Source organism: Pelecanus crispus, chromosome 2, assembly GCF_030463565.1.
Source record: "Pelecanus crispus isolate bPelCri1 chromosome 2, bPelCri1.pri, whole genome shotgun sequence".
NCBI lineage: Eukaryota > Metazoa > Chordata > Aves > Pelecaniformes > Pelecanidae > Pelecanus > Pelecanus crispus.
The window spans coordinates 141,135,884-141,152,896 of NC_134644.1; the positions used below are offsets into that span (position 1 = coordinate 141,135,884).

Below are 17,013 nucleotides of genomic sequence, written 5' to 3' on the forward strand. Positions count from 1 at the left end.
GGCTTTTTTTCCTAGTTACATCAGTTTTCAGCTACAAATGTTTTACATTCTAAAACTGTGTAAAACAGATGAAAAATTGGGAAGTGTAAGAACAGATAAGCTAAAGACTTAAGTGCTTTGGGCTAACTTCCCTTACCAGCTTTCAGAGATACAGAGGGAGACTGTATTTGAAACCCCTCATCAGAGCAAAATGAATGTTTTAGCATTCTCGGACATAATTATCAGGCTAACATGCTCCCTGACTGACATCCAGCACATACTGTATAATTGCCAGCCTGCTTCTCTGAGTGCCTTGAAGATTACATTTTTTAATGTCCCAATATTAATAACCAGATGTGATCTTCTTCCTGCCCAGGGGTCAAGCTAGCTGGCCAGGTCAGGCTGTTTGTCTGTGTGCACAGACTGTGAAGTCTATTCAGAATGACAGGTATGGGGGGGCGGGGGGCGGGTAGGGTGTTAACCTCAGGACCACCAAAAGGGACTTCTCCCTGCTGGGAACAAAGACCAGCAGGAGCTTCAGCCTTTTTCAGTACTCCTGGGATTTTAACCAAGTGAACAAAAGATGATGCACAGCTGAAGAAATGCTCTTCACAACTGATACATAATTTAAGATGTTCAGTTACAAACAACCGGATATGTATTTGTGATTTCATTTGAACACAGTCCAATTATCTGCAGTCGGTTAATATTTTTGTATGCGTAGTTTCTGTGTGCTGCTTTATATGTTGAGAAGCTGCTCAATTGCTGGTGTTTGAATGCACACTAGCCTTGAAAATAGCCCTAGCACTTAAAGAAATAGCATTAAAACACCAACAGTTGCTATGGGGTGTTTTGTGCCTTCTAGTTAATGTTTGCCAGTCTATGTGTAGAATTATTTTATAGTGGATAGTATGATAGAGTTTCGTTAAACATAAACATGTTATAAACCCATTTACTCCTCACTCTCTCTTTTTGTTAGGTAAAAAAAATTCAAAAGAAGAAGCTATTTGTTTCCTAATTGATTTTCTACGTTAGTTGTTCATTGAATAGATAAGTAGTGCCTGTGATATTTGATTACAGAGCAAGGCACCCATTTAACCTTCCGTTCTTTCCTGGCCAGGATTTCAAATACAATACAACGTACCTCCCTTAGGCTCAGTAGGATTAGACTGCTAGCAGTAATCCCTGATGCTATGAAATAGACCTGATAGAACTTCAACTCACTTGTTTAGGATTATGCTCATGAATTTCAGCTCATCTAGTTGCGTTAACCCTTTGGGAACTTGTATGGGTTATGCTGCTATAAATAATAATAAATATTATAATAAACAAGGGCAGATGCATATCAAAACCTATTAACACATTTTAAAGAATTCACTTTTACTTGGTGATCAAAATGTAAAATTCACATTGAAATGAAATTAGGCACTGCAGTACAAATCCTGAGTTTCTTTTAATTCTAATGTTCAGAGGTCTTTTGCAGTTCAACAGTATCTTTAAACAGTTCAGTCTCAATTTGTGCATTGATTTTTAAAAATTATTTTAGTGAATTTTAGTTCTTAAGATTGCATTGAAAGGACAGACAACTGGTATCTGCTAACTGTAGAGCATTGGGGCAGGATGTCCCAGTATAACGACTTGAGTGCAAGCATGATCCTAGGGTAAAGAGGAGGAGTACTCATACCTGAGCTATCAATTCCTCGCTTTTCTGCTGATAGCAACAGTCCTGATAGGGGCAATAGTGACTTTTGGTGACTTATGCCCCAATCAAAAAACCGAGTGAGAGTAACAGACCATTTCTGATGTACCTCTAGGCAGCTGGCAGGCAAAAGCATTGTAATCACTCCATATTTGAACTTCTCTTTTGAATTAGTGACTTCTATTTAAATGCTGATTTTTAATCTGGCCAAATCGCTATAGGGAATAACCCTGTACTAGCAAGAAGGAACAGGTCTTTTCTGTCTTTCATTTTCAGGATCCTAAAACCCACCAATGAAATAAATATTCTTTCCTATTACCAGTCCCTTAAACTGTTCAACCTTTAGTGCAAAGGCTCATTAGAATGAAAAAAAAAAAAAAAAAAAAAAAAAAAAAAAAGCTTTAGAATATTTGAAGTCAATTACAATGAAAAAATGTGGAGAGTTTGACTTCTAACCGACTCTCACTTTCTTGGCAGAAGATAGAGTCAAATTAGGACTGACTGAATATGCACATTCAGGCATCAGTTGGTGAAACTACTGTCCTTTCAATACACCTGCATGTGGAATTACTATTTCTGAAGGCAAGACGACAGGCAGGATCAGTGCTACTAGCTGCACTTGATGACACAGGCATCAGGGCATTTCTTTACCCCTTAGGCACTATTAAAGGCATGCCTATTATTGTAGATCTGTCAGATACTCTTGATACATTTGATGATAAACTGGTATTGATGAATAGCTGAAGGCAATGAGAGCAATAAATGAAGTTACTCTTGAGTGACTCCATTCCTTTTTGGCAGGAGGACTTAGGAGTGGGGGCAGTTTGGGGTGGCTGTTCATCAGTCCAGTGGGTGCACTCATGTGCTCCCATGTGGAGTATTGCTGAGTTCTAGTCTGTCACCCTTCTTGATCAACATATGCCTGAGGCCATTACAGGAGAATCATCTGTGCTTGAGGTGGGGGTGTCTCCAAGATGTAGATGATTTTCATCTGCACAACTATTTCACCAGATCTGGTTTGACTCAGTATCTTGTCAGGCTTGGGGTTCCAATATACCAGCTGTGTTGTAAACCGAGGTCATGATGGTGGGATTCAACAGTTGGTAGAAACGGCCGAGGCAGCATCATGTAGCTGTTCCACGGTCGTAAGCCTCACTGAATTCTACATTTGGCTACTGAGGTAACCCAAGGAGTGATAAGCATGCCTTCATCATTTATATATGGCCAAGTTGCTTCTCTTTCAAATCAGCTTCTCTCAATTTCTTTTGTTTTAGAAATATCTTCCAAAAAATTGTGCTCAGTCCTGCTGCTGCTGCTCAACCTATAGTCATTTGCAATATTTAATACATTTAAACTTTTGTGCTCTGTTGGTTAGTTTTGGTTTGACACATGGTATATTTCTGTTCCCTGATTGATTGCAAATGTACCATTAGAAATTGGCTGTTTTGTGAATGCTCAGTTTACACATTCAGGATGTGCTTTCCTCAGATGTTCTGCAGTACACATTTAAACATAGCTCTTTCTGAAACGAATTCCTTGCTTAGGTCAGCAGATTTAGTTCGTAGAAATTCATGGAAAACAAACAGCCAAGAGGTGGGGCATGGAAGGAACTAATTCAGGAATTTAATACATCCAGTATTTTCCAGCTCTCCTTCTGATGCTTTAATTCTAAACACAGAACTTAGTGACCCACACTTTGCCGCCTTCAGATGTGATGAGAAAAGAGAGGTAAACCTCCCAACTTTTGGGAGATTTGAGCTGCCAGGAATACAGCTGTCTGTCCATTAGCTAGTGTTTCTGACAGCAAGTATTTTGCAGCTTCTGTCCCAGATCTATACCAACTCTTACAACTTGTTTCTAGTTGCAGTTTCACTCTGTTTCAACCTATAAAGACTTAAATAGTCGGACCCTGATTCTCTCTGAAAACCTCAATTCACATGTGTAATTCAGATCAGCTAGCAGTGCCCTGGGCTTAATCTCAAAGGTGCTGGAAGCTTCTGTTTTCAGAGAGTGGTTGGCAACTGCAGAATCTGCTTTCTCACTTTCTTGATCAAAGTTTGTAATTTTTGATGATTCCACAACACAGCAAAGTGCACTTGTCTTTCCAGTTCTTACAGGATAAAGGGACTAAAGGGCGCCCATGGTGGGAAAGTTTGTTCTTAGGCAAAAAGAAATTTTGATGGCTTGGATATCAGTACTATTTATTAATGTGCTTTTACTTGGCAAAGCTGGTGGCTTTTGTGTGTGCGTGTGTGTGGGAAGGGAATCTTATTAAGTCTAAATAAATAGACTGTAGGAACCATGGTAATACTTTACACTTCTGTAAAGCCTTTATTCAGAGGCTTTCAAAATGTTTTAACAATGTTAATTAAATTCAGTGCTCCTCCATTCTGTGTTAGCCTAAGTGCATATAGGGCCATCTTCATGTACATACTGGTAGACTGGAAGAAAGCTTGTGTTTAAATGTGTGCAGCAGCATTGCACTGCAAGTATTTTCAAGGCAGGTGAAAAGAAAAAAAAAAAAAAAGCTGCGTTCAAGTGAAACTGCGCAGGGAATTGCCTGTAGGTAGGCAAAACATAATTACAAGTTGAAATTTGGCCAAGACATTTGTCTTAACACTCTTCCTCCTTTGAAAAAAATGTGCCACGTACTTAATAACTTTATTAAGTACAAGCAGTTATGAAATCTGTTCTTTGTTTCAACCAAAAGAAAACATTTCCTAACAGGACGGTGCTGTTAAACACCAGGCTAGGGCACTGACTCATTATTAATTTAGACAGAGAGCACCATCAATGAGTTACCAAAACTCTTTTTTTGTAGCACTGGTGTTTTCCTTGGAGATCTCCCCTCCAAGTACTGACCCTGCTTTAGCCTGTGAGATCTGAAGGGATCACAGCACAAGGTGGTATGGCTTAGGGCTGTATATAAAATGATGAAGGACAGAGTGAAACCCAGCCATGTGCTCCCTTTACTCGACACTGTAGTAGGAGAGGGAGGTGGCGTTCAGTGAAACTCAGAGCTACTCTTGTTTTCTGCAGTAAATAATCAGCCTGCGAAATTCACCGCTGCATTGCGGGGTTATCCGGATAAACAGTTTATCAGGATTTTTAAGAAGGATAAGGGGATGAACATTAATGATGTTTCTGATTATGTGGGCTAAAACAAAAAGATACAAGAATGTTTGGTTCTCTATTACTATTGTTAAAGTCAGGATATAAACAGACTGTCTTCCAGGGTCAGGCAAGGATCCCTTGTCATACTGCACACTCATTTAGGCTCTCTAAGGGCTTGTGTTTGTAGCCTGCTTTTCTGTGAATCTGGTATTAGCTACTTGCACAGACAGCACGTTGGAATAGCTGGGCCAAGGGTATGATTCATAGTGTTACTCCTGTGTTTCCATCTCTCTGTCTTCCTCAGCGACTGCTCTCAGAGGACGGCATTAGACTTCAAAAATGAATATGAGAACTGAGTGTTTCAAATGTAAATAAGATGCCTTTCTATGAGAAATTTTAGTCTTGCTAAGTTAAGGTACTACTCCACCAGTAAACAACTGAATCTGCATGTCTGGGATATATTTTTTTTTCTTTGTCAACTTATCACTCAGCATGGGAGAGGAGCGTCTGTGTCATAATTAGTGTTTCATTTATTTAATTTGGAAGTACAAACAACAGACAGAAAGGGCCATTTGGCAACCAATTAATTTGGTTCTGCCCAAAGAACATGACAAAAAGTTTCCCTTCAGATGAGCAGTCATATGCCTGTGGACTTGCATTTTCACATTTGAGTAATAATTCATCAGCATTACTCCATAGATAATTTGCTATCGTAAGAAAAGCATGTAAACTTACAGTCTTTGAATATGTTTTTTAAACTCAGATGACTACTGGAAACACTTTATAGATCGTTCTAAGAGGAGTTACGATTCAATGCCACACACCACCTCTCCACGTTTTTAGGAAGTACGATTTTATTCCACCTCTTGGAAAGGATGGGACATCTGCTGCCTGGTTCCTGTGGTAGCTAGTTTCTGCAGAATCCACATGGGACCATACGAGATACAGCTGGCTCAGGTTACTGTTTTGCACTGCAGTTTTGTCGGCATTGCAGTAACATGTTAACTCCGTGTGGTAGCTGTTATTAATTGGTCTGTGCACTCTGCTCTGAGCAAGGATTAGTAAGACAAACTCCAGTGTTGTGGTCATTATTATCAGAATGAACAATCCAGACCTACTGAGGTTGTGTCCAGATTACTCTCTGGGTCTCGCCACAGTGACTCTCCAGCCCTGGCTAGTCAATCTGTATGTGGATACCAGGTCTGAAAGGGAACGGGGGAAGTGGAGGGAATAGGGGAAGTGGAGGTAATATGGTGCGCTACAAGGATTTGTCCTGATACAGAGCTCGGAGGTGGCAGGGCATGCACTTGGACTGTCTGCTGGGGAAGCACCGCTGGTTTCTGCACTACTAGAAGCAGACAGAGTGTGCGAGAACAGAAGATTTGGATTGCAATAGAGGGATCAATCTTCTTTAGGGAGGGGCATATTGTTGAGCGTGGTATTTTTCACTTTTCCATATTTCCTCTTTCTCTGCAGAGGGTAAATAATGTACTGGAGAAGTCCCAGATTTTAGGATGTCAGTGCGCCTTGAAGAAGAGCTGTAAGAGGGAAAAGTATTGCCTAACCCAAAAGAACAGGAAAGCTTCTTCCAGTAGAAAGGAAGAAAACACATTGATTATTTGAGGGAAGACCTCAAAGAGAAAATTGAGATGCAATTCTGCCAAGCAGCCAGGCTGTAAACGTAAGAACTACAGAGTAAAAGATGTCAGCTCAAAAAAGCTTTGCAGACCCTGGAAGGTGAACTGGTGGGGAGGCTACTCAAAGGCTTTCAAATAAAGTCCAAATAGCAAGAGAAACATGACTATGGCAAAGTAAAGATGAGAATTAAAGAGTTTTATTAATGCTTTTCAGTGAATGAACTAACATTTAATGGGTTTTTATCATATCTTCCTCACATATATCTGCAAAGAACTGTGGTTAGTAATACTGGTATTATAAGTTAGCTAACTGTAAATATTAATTGTAATAATATTGTAGTGTAAGCACTGTAATGTACCTTTTAAAGTCAAATATCCTTGTAGAGGAATAATTTTTTTCTTTGTTATTTCTAGTCTTAGCCAGAGGTGTGTAGAAGGGGGAGGGGAATAAGGATTATTTTAATCCCCAAGTCAGACATGGGTATGTGAGTGGACACTGGCATGCAGACCAGCTAAATCTATTATTCTGAAGCAATGTACAGTAGCTCCTAGTATGGACAATGATAAATAACATTGACCTAAAACAGGAATGATTTTAAGCCACCTTCACTTATCCAGCTTTATAGAGATCTGAAAATAGAAGTTGATTTGTCTTTGCATCACTCTGTATATATGGCTCATTAAATGATTTAATATAATTAGAAGTGAGACATTCATTCTCTCAGTCACTTATTTTGCCTTATACATTGCCACAGTAAGTTACAATAAATTGAAAATAAGCATGGTAATAACATTAAAAACAGAATGTAAAAATAGTATTTACTTTTATTCATCACATCCTCAAAGATGTGATCCAAAGCGCTCTGAAAGAAACATGAGTCTTTTTTACTCTCTCCTTTTTACAACTGTCCTTTGAATCAGGGATTCAAACCTGAAATAACACAGTGGCATTTGCGGACAGTCTCAGAGAAAAATGAAAGATTCACTGGATACTGACACAGTCACGTCTTTTTTTTTTTTTTTTTTTTTTATTTTGGATGTTGTGTGGCTTTTTTGGGTTTGTTTGTTTTTGGTTTGTGTTTTGTTTTTTTTTTTTAATCTGTAGCAGTGGTGCTTCTAGGTTTAGCTTGAAGGATTTCAGTAGTTCAGGCAAAGAGGAAGCTTTTGTCTCTAGGGCTCACAGTTTAGCCCCTTCAACAAAAAAAGGTTCAATTTCAGAAACATTTTTAAGCTATTTAATAATAAGCGATGAGCCAGGCTTTTAGAAAATATGGCTGATGTTGCCACTAGGTAGTAACATAAGGAAATAGAAAGTCTATCCTCAGCCATCCCTTTTCTGTCATACAGCAGTACTAAGTGGCGTTTCTTTTTTAAGTGCATGTCCAGGTCAGATTCTCTTTCCCCTCAATGACTGTGATGAGAGTCAATCTTCCAGAGAGTCAGTCTTCCAACTGTTAAACAATATCATGGTCCCCAAAAACTTAGCAGGGAAAGCTCAGCTAATATGAGACATATGCTAATAAGAGACTGTTTCCCTTTTTATTTCTTTTTTTTCTTTTTTTGTGCAGATGCCAGATGACATATCCAAATAAGCACTTTAAAAATGCTTGGTAAAAGTTTATTAATAGATGTCATTACTGCAAGTCCTTATGCATGCCCCTTTGAAAAAAGTGGTCACTTATTAGAGACTAGAGACAGAACATTTACTTGAATAAAATTATTAATAAAGCACATCAAGGCTTGTTTCTATTAGTATTGGTCCATGAATACTTCATGTGCTAATTTAGGGCTTAGGGATATTTAGTCATAGAAGCCCTCCAGTCTGAAATAGGCATGTACCTTATTATTATTATTTAAACACCGGCCTTTAATGTTTTGAATATATTTATAAAACATACTTGTCCTCTTCATAAAATTAAAAACATCTGCTATGGCTTTTCGGTTAAAATGTTGTGGACATGCAAGCCTGGTGATAGGTCAGTCTGCCATTTTGAACGGCAATTAAGCTGACAGTGCACCCTGTACCAGTGAGACTGTGAAAACAAACAAAAAAGGCAGATGGTTCATTTAGTTTAGTAATTGTAATTTGTTGTTCATTAAAAGTAATTCCCACACAGGCATTCTCTATGCAGATGGAGTATATGGAAAATTTTATTCTGCCAACCTGTCCTAATAATTATTTTTGTTAGTGTAATTTGCACCGACATTTGATAGGCAGTTGATTAGAGCAGTATGATTTTGTCAGAATTAAAATTAATTGTAAATTTTGCTGCTTTCATTAGTCTGCTTTTATAACTATCATGACCAAGCAGCAGGGGTTTGGCTCTGAAATACTGAATATCACAGCAGCATTTCTTGTGTGTTTTTTTCTTTTTGAGATGATTGAACCTTTTAATTGGAGGTTTTGTGTTTGGAAGAGGTTTTTTGGTACCTATAGAAGACGAAAATTAGTGGGAAAACTGTTTTAGGATGTTTCTAAAATATGCTTTGAATGGAGGAATGTGCAGAGTTAAAAAACCAAACTCAGTTAAGCTTGAGATATTTTTCAGTCATCTTAACTGTAGTGATAACATTGTAGTTCCACACATCCTCATAAGTAGAAAGAAACCTTATGGCCAGTTATAAAAATGTCCTTACGGGTAAAAAACATACTGGCTAATAAGTTTTATACAGGGATTATTTTTTCCCCTTTAGATTATAAAATTATGTTAAATAAACTTCAAAAGAAGGAAACTAGTGCCCTCTTGATGATTAATAATTACAGAGCTGCTCAGTTTGATAACCATGATAAAGTTGTTCTCTCCTTGATAAAGTTGTTCTCTCCTAGATGGCTTAAATTACAAAGTAATTCTTCAAAAGTAAATATTAGAACATCTTGGTACAAATGTAGGCAGACAATTCTCAAGGCAAATCTGAAGGGCTGAGTGCAGCTTAGATATTTTACCTCACTACATGGTGTAGCACTTCTATCAACCTGCAATATTAGAAAGTAGGTAAGTACTGGATGTAAAATCCAGAATGCAGTTCTATGAGCTTCAGTTTACTTTTAGTCTTTTATGTGCTGGTATTTTTGGTGGTTGATCTGTTGGGTTTTTTTCTGCATTGCAATATAATATTGGTAAGGCAACAGAATGGACAAGTGAGGGTTGACATCCTTGTCCTATTCAAGTCAATGGCAGCTCCATCATTAATTTCAGTTGCACCATGTAACCTATGGAAAACCCTAATATTTTAGAGAAGCAGCCAAATAGAGTATAATCGGTACTGTCTTACAGCATGAAGTAACATTCTAGCATAAGTGATTTTTTTCTTTTAGAGACTAGGGATGTTTTGTGTTATAATTTTGCTCCTTCTGAGGTACAGTATCCACTATGGTGTAATTCCCCTTAGAGTTGCAACTGTTTAAGTCAGAGCATGCTTGACCTACTAATTTTCAGTAAAACATTTTTCTCTCAGAATCTTAAATTTTTAGAATTATCTATATCTAGGAATCGGGCTGGGAAAAGTAAAGAAAATCTTCTGGTTTATAACTTGACCCTTGTTTCTGCAAAATATGAACAAGACAGTGTTTATTGTAGTCAGAAAAATTGTTGGCATGATTGTGCATAAGTGAAGAATCTCTGGATTGTCTCAAAGTGTTAGCTGCCCATTTGCAGACAAGCAAGCTTTTAGTGTGCAATTTAGGTCAATGGATAGAGGGGAGAAGATGTGTTTAGGCGACAGATTTTAAATCACCATAATATAAATATGCTTCCCTTTTCATCCGGAATTTGCTTTCTTTCAAGGTAATTTAGTGCAGCAGACATGCACTTATGGCTGTCTTTGTAATTTTAGGGATTAGGATGGTGAGGATTAAATGCTGACCCTTAATCTTCAATATCAACTTTAAGAGCAAAATATAATATGCAAATGGAATACATTCATTTTGTGTTTATATATTTCAATCTCTGTAATTTAGTTTTAAGAAGATGGAAACTCATCTTTGCCTTATTTATTTTGAATCCCAAAGCAAGATGCCGTTAAAATCTTTATCCCTGTATCTTAGAGGATAAATGTTTATCCTTTAGGGATTAAAATATAATTTTTAAAAAAAATGAGTTTAACCTAACACTCTTACATCAATCCAAGAGTTCTGTGTGTCTGATTTAAATGTATCCTTGAGTGTCACGTCAAACATTGATAGTGGGGAAAGATCATCCTGTGTTTATTTCCGAAAATCAGTGAATGGAATTTGCGTTAACAGAAATCAATTGGTTACTGTACCACAGATCAATTTTTGGTCAGTTCATTGTAAGCTTTTCCTGAAAGTTCTGGATATATTCAAAGTATAGACCTCAAAGTCAGAGAGAGAGAGTATTTATAAAGATTAAATATTCTGCAGTTATAAACAAGTAGGATATCTCAACCAGCACAAATGAATGATGTAGTATTAAGGAATCAGATCAAAAGGAAAGATGTAATATGAAAACCTGGCAAATAAAGTGGATATGTGAAATAGTACTCCTTTTGGCATTAATACTAGCAATGTAAAGTGCAATTAAAATACTTGACCCAATTAGATTTATAATAGCTGCTCATATAGATGTGATTTTTTTTTTTTTTAAAGTATATTTTGACATCACCATTCCTGAAACATCTGTAGATCAGGCCATCATATTGATTGCTTTAATACCTGCATGCCACCTTTCTCTAGTTTTGCTGATTTTAACTAACATGGCAGCTTGAAGGTCTCCGAATAATTTTGCAGCTAATTTGAGATTTCTTCACCCTGAGGATTTAGAACACCCTGGTATGAGCTGATTGTTAAAGTCTGTGTCATTAAATGGTAAATGAATAATAGTAATGCACCACATTCCTGCTCAGTGAGTCATCATCCAAGGACCATATTCTGACAACCATAGCCTTACAAAGAATACTTTCTTCTGTGACAAATCTTTCAAGTATTTGGATGTTCTTTGGAGAGTTAAGGTGCTACCCAAACTGATACAGTTGTCAGAACATGGATCAGTGGGGATGTTGTGAGAGCAGAATAACAGTATGAGCAATATATAAATAAATAAAAACATCACCTAGCAACTTTGCTTCTATTACGGCTTTAGAAGCTGCATTGGATCGCTGCACATAGTACATCAGGAAACTCCTAAAACATCTAATTGTTACTTACAGATGAATTCCCTCAAGAAATATTTAAGAAGCCAATGAATGAGTGTTCATAGTTCCATCTCTCTGTCTTCGGAATGTTCTCTGGCCCTGAGGTGGCTCAGAGGAAAAGAAAAAAATTGGGCCTTTTATCTTAGGGGTAAAAGTTAGCTATCATGCCTGGTCCTTCCATAGACCTTATAAAAGTGAGAAGCTGCTTTGTGTCCTTATAATTTGTGAACGCTTCTGTAAAAGCCAGAAACTACCTGGATTTTACTATAAGTTTCATGCTGTATTAATTTCCCCAATTGTATTGAATGGGAAAGAACATACCACACAGTAAAAATGCAGTCACACCTTGATTACTGCCCAGTAGAGACCTAACAAGTGTCAGATGTTTTAGTCCTGCTTTACTGATACGCACCTGAAAGTTTGTGAAAGTACACAGCAAGAAAGGTCAAGAAAAAGGGATATTACATACTATCCTATTCTCAGAGGTAGCCAAGAGGCATATATAGTATTTAACAGCCTATCACAATGGTAACTTTGCATATCAGTAAATCATCTTAGCAATTCCTATTTATGCTAGATTTACTAGCATATTTCCAAAAGCGTCAGAACATCTAATAGCAGACACTTGGTCCCTCCATCAAAGATTATATTATACTTTCAAAAAGTTAGTCTCTGTTAATGGAGTACATCTAGAGGATCACACATTGTGTTACAGATGACACTTCCGGAGGTGGAATTTTCTTGATGTTTTCTGCTAATTTCATGTTATATTAGGCTTAAGATGTCAGCAGAGATGTCCTCCTATGCAAAAAGAGAATCTATTTTAACTGTGTGTTGGTGTTGATTGCTCAATGTGTTTTTGTGATGCTTCAGTCAAATCTTTCATCCGAGTGTCAGGGACATTCTTTATATATTGCAATGGTGTTAACTCAAATTAAAGTGATTTGTACTAGGGTAAATAAGTGAGCTGTCTAATATGTGGATATATGGGTACCTGAAGTTATGTGGGTAGCCAAATGTACCTAAGAGACCAACAGTAGTTTAAAAAAAGAGTTATATTTTATGGAATAATCAGTAATGGTCATTAGACAGTAAAAGGTTGCGATTTTGTATTATATCCAAAAAAAAGATCACTGCCAGTGTAAAGCATACTGTTCTGAGTTTCTAACCTGAGAGTACTTTTTCTTTTTTTGAAAGGACAAAAAGGAACCTTTTCTTTATATCCTCTTTGTAATATTTTTAAGCTCAAATGGTTGGAACTAGAAAATACAATTTTGTAAAATTGCATACGGCAAAATAATGAAGTAAATTCCAATAGACCTGCAGATTTCTCAACTCACCCCATTTTCTGTGGGAGTATGGCTGATGTGATGGGTATCGTGGTACCTCACAGAAATCAGCAAACTTTGTTTTTGTTAGGGCAGCTGAACTCTGTGGTCAAGGGACTTCCACTGACACCAGCTCATGATGCCCAAAGTTATAAACCATGTCTGGAACCTGCTGTTGGACACAGTCAGGAGGGAGGGGCAGAAACTGAGGTAGTGTGTAGATGCCAATATTTTAGTTAATGGCTTTGATGAGAACAGGTTAGCTAGCACATTTTAAACATGACATAGTCAAACTATGTAAACTTTCCTATTAGAAGGTAGTCCAGTTAAAACCTAAGATTTCTCTGAAAGTTTAACTCAACCTAGCTGAGTTAAAGGCTTTGGAGTTGTGCTAGGAAACATGTGCTGACATGTTAGAAATCCTCATCTAAAGAAATTCTTAAAGATTCACGTAGATAGGAACTAGTAGCAGCTGCAGTGTCAAGAGCATAAGTGCTGTCTATGAGAAAATTTGCTAAATAAGTGGGCAGCTGCTTTCAGCACTAGCTGCCATTTTTCAGTGGTCTTCACAAGTGGCCATAAGTAGAAAACATTGCTGTAGCCCTCAAGGGAAGTGCACAAGAGATGCTCGTTTGAGGGCATTAGGGCTGATTGTACAGTAGGTGCCTAAGGAGCGAGTGAGGTTCAGAGGAGCCAGCCTGGGTGACGAAGATGGGCTCTGCACCAAATCCTGGCCCTGCCACAGCCTGCGGCTCTCAGAGGCTCAGGTGGCTGCGCCTGCTGGCTTAGGCTGCTTCGGGTTGTCACTGGCATCCTTAAAGACACAAGTCTGTCAAAGGCAGCTCAGATGTGGCATAGATTTGGGGAAAGGCTGCATTCAGGTCATTTTTTTCCGGAGGAGGAAAATAAACAGCAGTGATGAGTGCTACACGGAAGCACACACAGCTGTGCCAAAAAGCATGCATGTTTGTGCCTGGCTTCTGGATGCCCAGATGTGCTGTATCCCCAAATGTGTGGATATACGTTACAAGTGTAAAAACCTCAAAGCGGGTATGTCCATCCAGCCCCAGAACGCATCTGTGCATTTGCCTACGTGCTGTGGTGAACCAGTGTAACCTTGTCCTATCTCGAGCCTTACACCATTAGCAGTTATCCAAACCCCAATTTCTTCAGGCAGTAGGAGAGCTGTGTGACTCACTGGCCTTATTAGAGTGATTGGAGAACTTTAAGTCTCCTAGCAAAATGTCCAAAGTCACTGTGACATAAAAGATGGGGAAAGGGAGGAACAACAAAACACTTTGGCCTAATAATCTCTTCTAATCCCTTAGAGGCACTGATTGTTGGGATAGTCTCCATGGCACTAACCACCAAAAGTGCATGAAATATTTGTTGGGAAGTAATAGTTCCTTGCGGAGTTCACTTCCAGTGCTCAAAAACCTGTCCACTTAGAAACAAGCAACAACCATTATAACCTCTGGGACCAGTCTTGCTGTAAAATCAATATTTGAAGGTAATCACTTTATATCTGATGCATGAGCCCCGGTGATTTTACTGGCTGCCTGTTGTTAATATGGACCACTGCCTAATTGTCATTCCAGAAGAGGATCCAGATGTCCCTTACTCTCTCCCTCCAGCCCACCATGGCTTTCATTACCAGAAAAAAATTCCTAAAAGGTGATATCATTTACTGTTAGAAGCTGAGCAGGACAAAGGCCATCCCTCCTCCCACCTTTAGGCTAGTGAACAGATTTTAAAATTAACACCTCTCCTCAGCACCAGAGATGCATGTGATTTCACCTACTGGTCCACATGCAATCCCATTTGAATATCCTTAGACTTTAGTCTTTCAAGCATGTATCTTTTGCTGTAAAATCTCAGTTCTTGTGCCTCCACATGTTGTAGCAGTGGCGTAGGATTTTTTTCAGCATGTTTGCTAAGGAGAGGTACAAATGTGACATTCGACTCCTGACTTCAGCGGTTGTATTCCACACATAGTATTCAAATGTCAGCACAAAAGGTAGATGTGGAGAGAGGGGAAATTTGCTCTCAGTCTTTTGGTGAATTTACATTCTTAGCAACTGAGTAGAAGCTTTATTTACAGAAGATACCTGGTCTTCTTTATTTATTATTATTTCTTTTCTTCCCATGGAAACATTCTGGTAATAACCATGAGTCTAAATTACTCCCAAATACAAGAAGATCTTCAGGTGTTTTAAGTCTACCCATGTGCTTGCTGTAAAACACTCCGTAAGTGCACTTCGTAGTGTTTTACAGAAACATCACTGCCTGTTTGAGAATTGCTGTTTGTTTGAGGTTGTTTTGTTATGGAGTAGGTAAAAATGCAGCCAACATGGATATTGTAGGTAGCTTTTAACCCCAGAAACTACCCCTGTTTATACTAAATTTGCATTTGTTTCCTCTTATTTAACTGGCTGCTAAGATGATGATGAAAGCCTTTTAGGCTGTGATTTGCTAGAGATACCCAGAACCCTAATAAACCTTTCTATTTCTTCGGTAAGAGATAACATTTTCAAGAAAATATTCTCTCACCTCGAAGAACCATCACCTATACTCTTCCTCCCCTGTCCTTAAAGCTAGACTTTTTAAATAACGGTCAGGAAAAGCTTGTTTTTGCAAGGATTACATTTTCTGAAAATTCATAGTCATGATTTTTGGTCAGCTATGGAATACAAGTTCCATAGTGTTTCAGTTTAAAAAAGCCCTTAAATTAATTTAAGAAGTTGTGGGACAAAAGACTTCTCTTAAAGGGGGGGTGGGGTAGGGTGGGGGTGGGGAATGTGCTTAATACATAGTCCTGAGCTTACTGTATATTTAAAGTAGATATATACCTTGCTGCTATGAATCTTTGACAAAGTGCCAAGTGTTGCATTGCCAAAGGTATAGCATTTCATTTATTTCTTTAGGCTCAATAGCGGTTACTGGTAACATGTGTTTGTAGGGTGTCAGCTCTGATGGAATTTTTTTACCTGGCCTGTTTCCAAGTAATGTTGGTATGTGTTTAAAATGCTTTAAAAATAAATCAGACTTTTCTGGTTCTGCAATAGAAATTCCAGGCAGCGTGATAAAGTGGGATTCACTTGCCATCACAATTTTTTTGCTCTATTTTGTTTATGGAAAGGGACTTTGTTCCTTTTATTTTGCTTTTCAGTAGGCTAAAACAATATAATAACTAGGAATAAGTACTCAGGACAAATGTCTGATGTTTTAAAGGAACTTTTAAATAAGAAAAATATTTTTTTCCCTCTGTCAGAAAATGCTGTTAGTGATGCTTCCCTTATGTAGTTTCTCTACCAGATCTGATATTTGTGTATTGCATCTTTGCAGATGTGCTTCTGTAGCTCTGAAATTTTTGTCCCTTCCCTTTTTGAGACACAGAGACTTACTATAGGCCACCCCTTTTCATACTGAGACTTTATGTTGATTGCTGTGCACATCTAGGATTTCTTCCAAGGGAGGCATTGGACACATGCTGTATGTGCAATAGCTAAAGGATGCTTAATAACACCTTTTCCCCTAACTCTGTAAGGATTCCAAGAAAAAGGAATAGGGCTGTGAAAAATTCGAGTCTGTGGGTCCTTCAGGACATGGTAGCTAGGGAGAGCCCCCTGTAAATGGAATTAAGACACCTGCCAGGAGCAGAGTTTCTGCAGCAGTACTTAGATCCTCTGATCTCTGCATGCTTTCCCCATGTGACAAACTTCCCCTTCGCTTTGCGGGCATCTGCTACCCTGGGCTTTTTCTCCTGTGGATGAATATATAAATCCATCAGCCTGGTAAGGTGGCCAGGTAAAGTTTGCCAGCACTTTGTACCAGCTGTTCAAAAGAAGCTGCTTAATGCAGATGCCCTGGTTCATATACCTTACACCTGCCTTTGCAGAGGTGCTGAGCACCTGCAGATACTAGCCTGCTTTGTTCACTCTTTGTGAAAATTTGGCCTGTACTGTCTCAAGCTGAGCCTCTAAAGCTGAAATTCTACCCCCCCCCCAAAAATCAGTGACTGTTTTCTGGAAAATAACAGGAACAAACACGAGGTACTGATAAGCTGGGTGAAATTTTGTGTCAGTTATTTTTAAAGCAAACAGAT

The 17,013-nt window shown here is 38.3% G+C and overlaps 1 protein-coding gene across 1 annotated transcript in view; it reads left to right on the top strand.

Annotated features, from left to right (window-relative positions):
* Nucleotides 1–17,013, top strand: part of ZFHX4 (zinc finger homeobox 4) — a 126,241-nt gene that overhangs the window by 21,874 nt on the left and 87,354 nt on the right. The gene's annotated exons all lie outside the window — the stretch shown is intronic.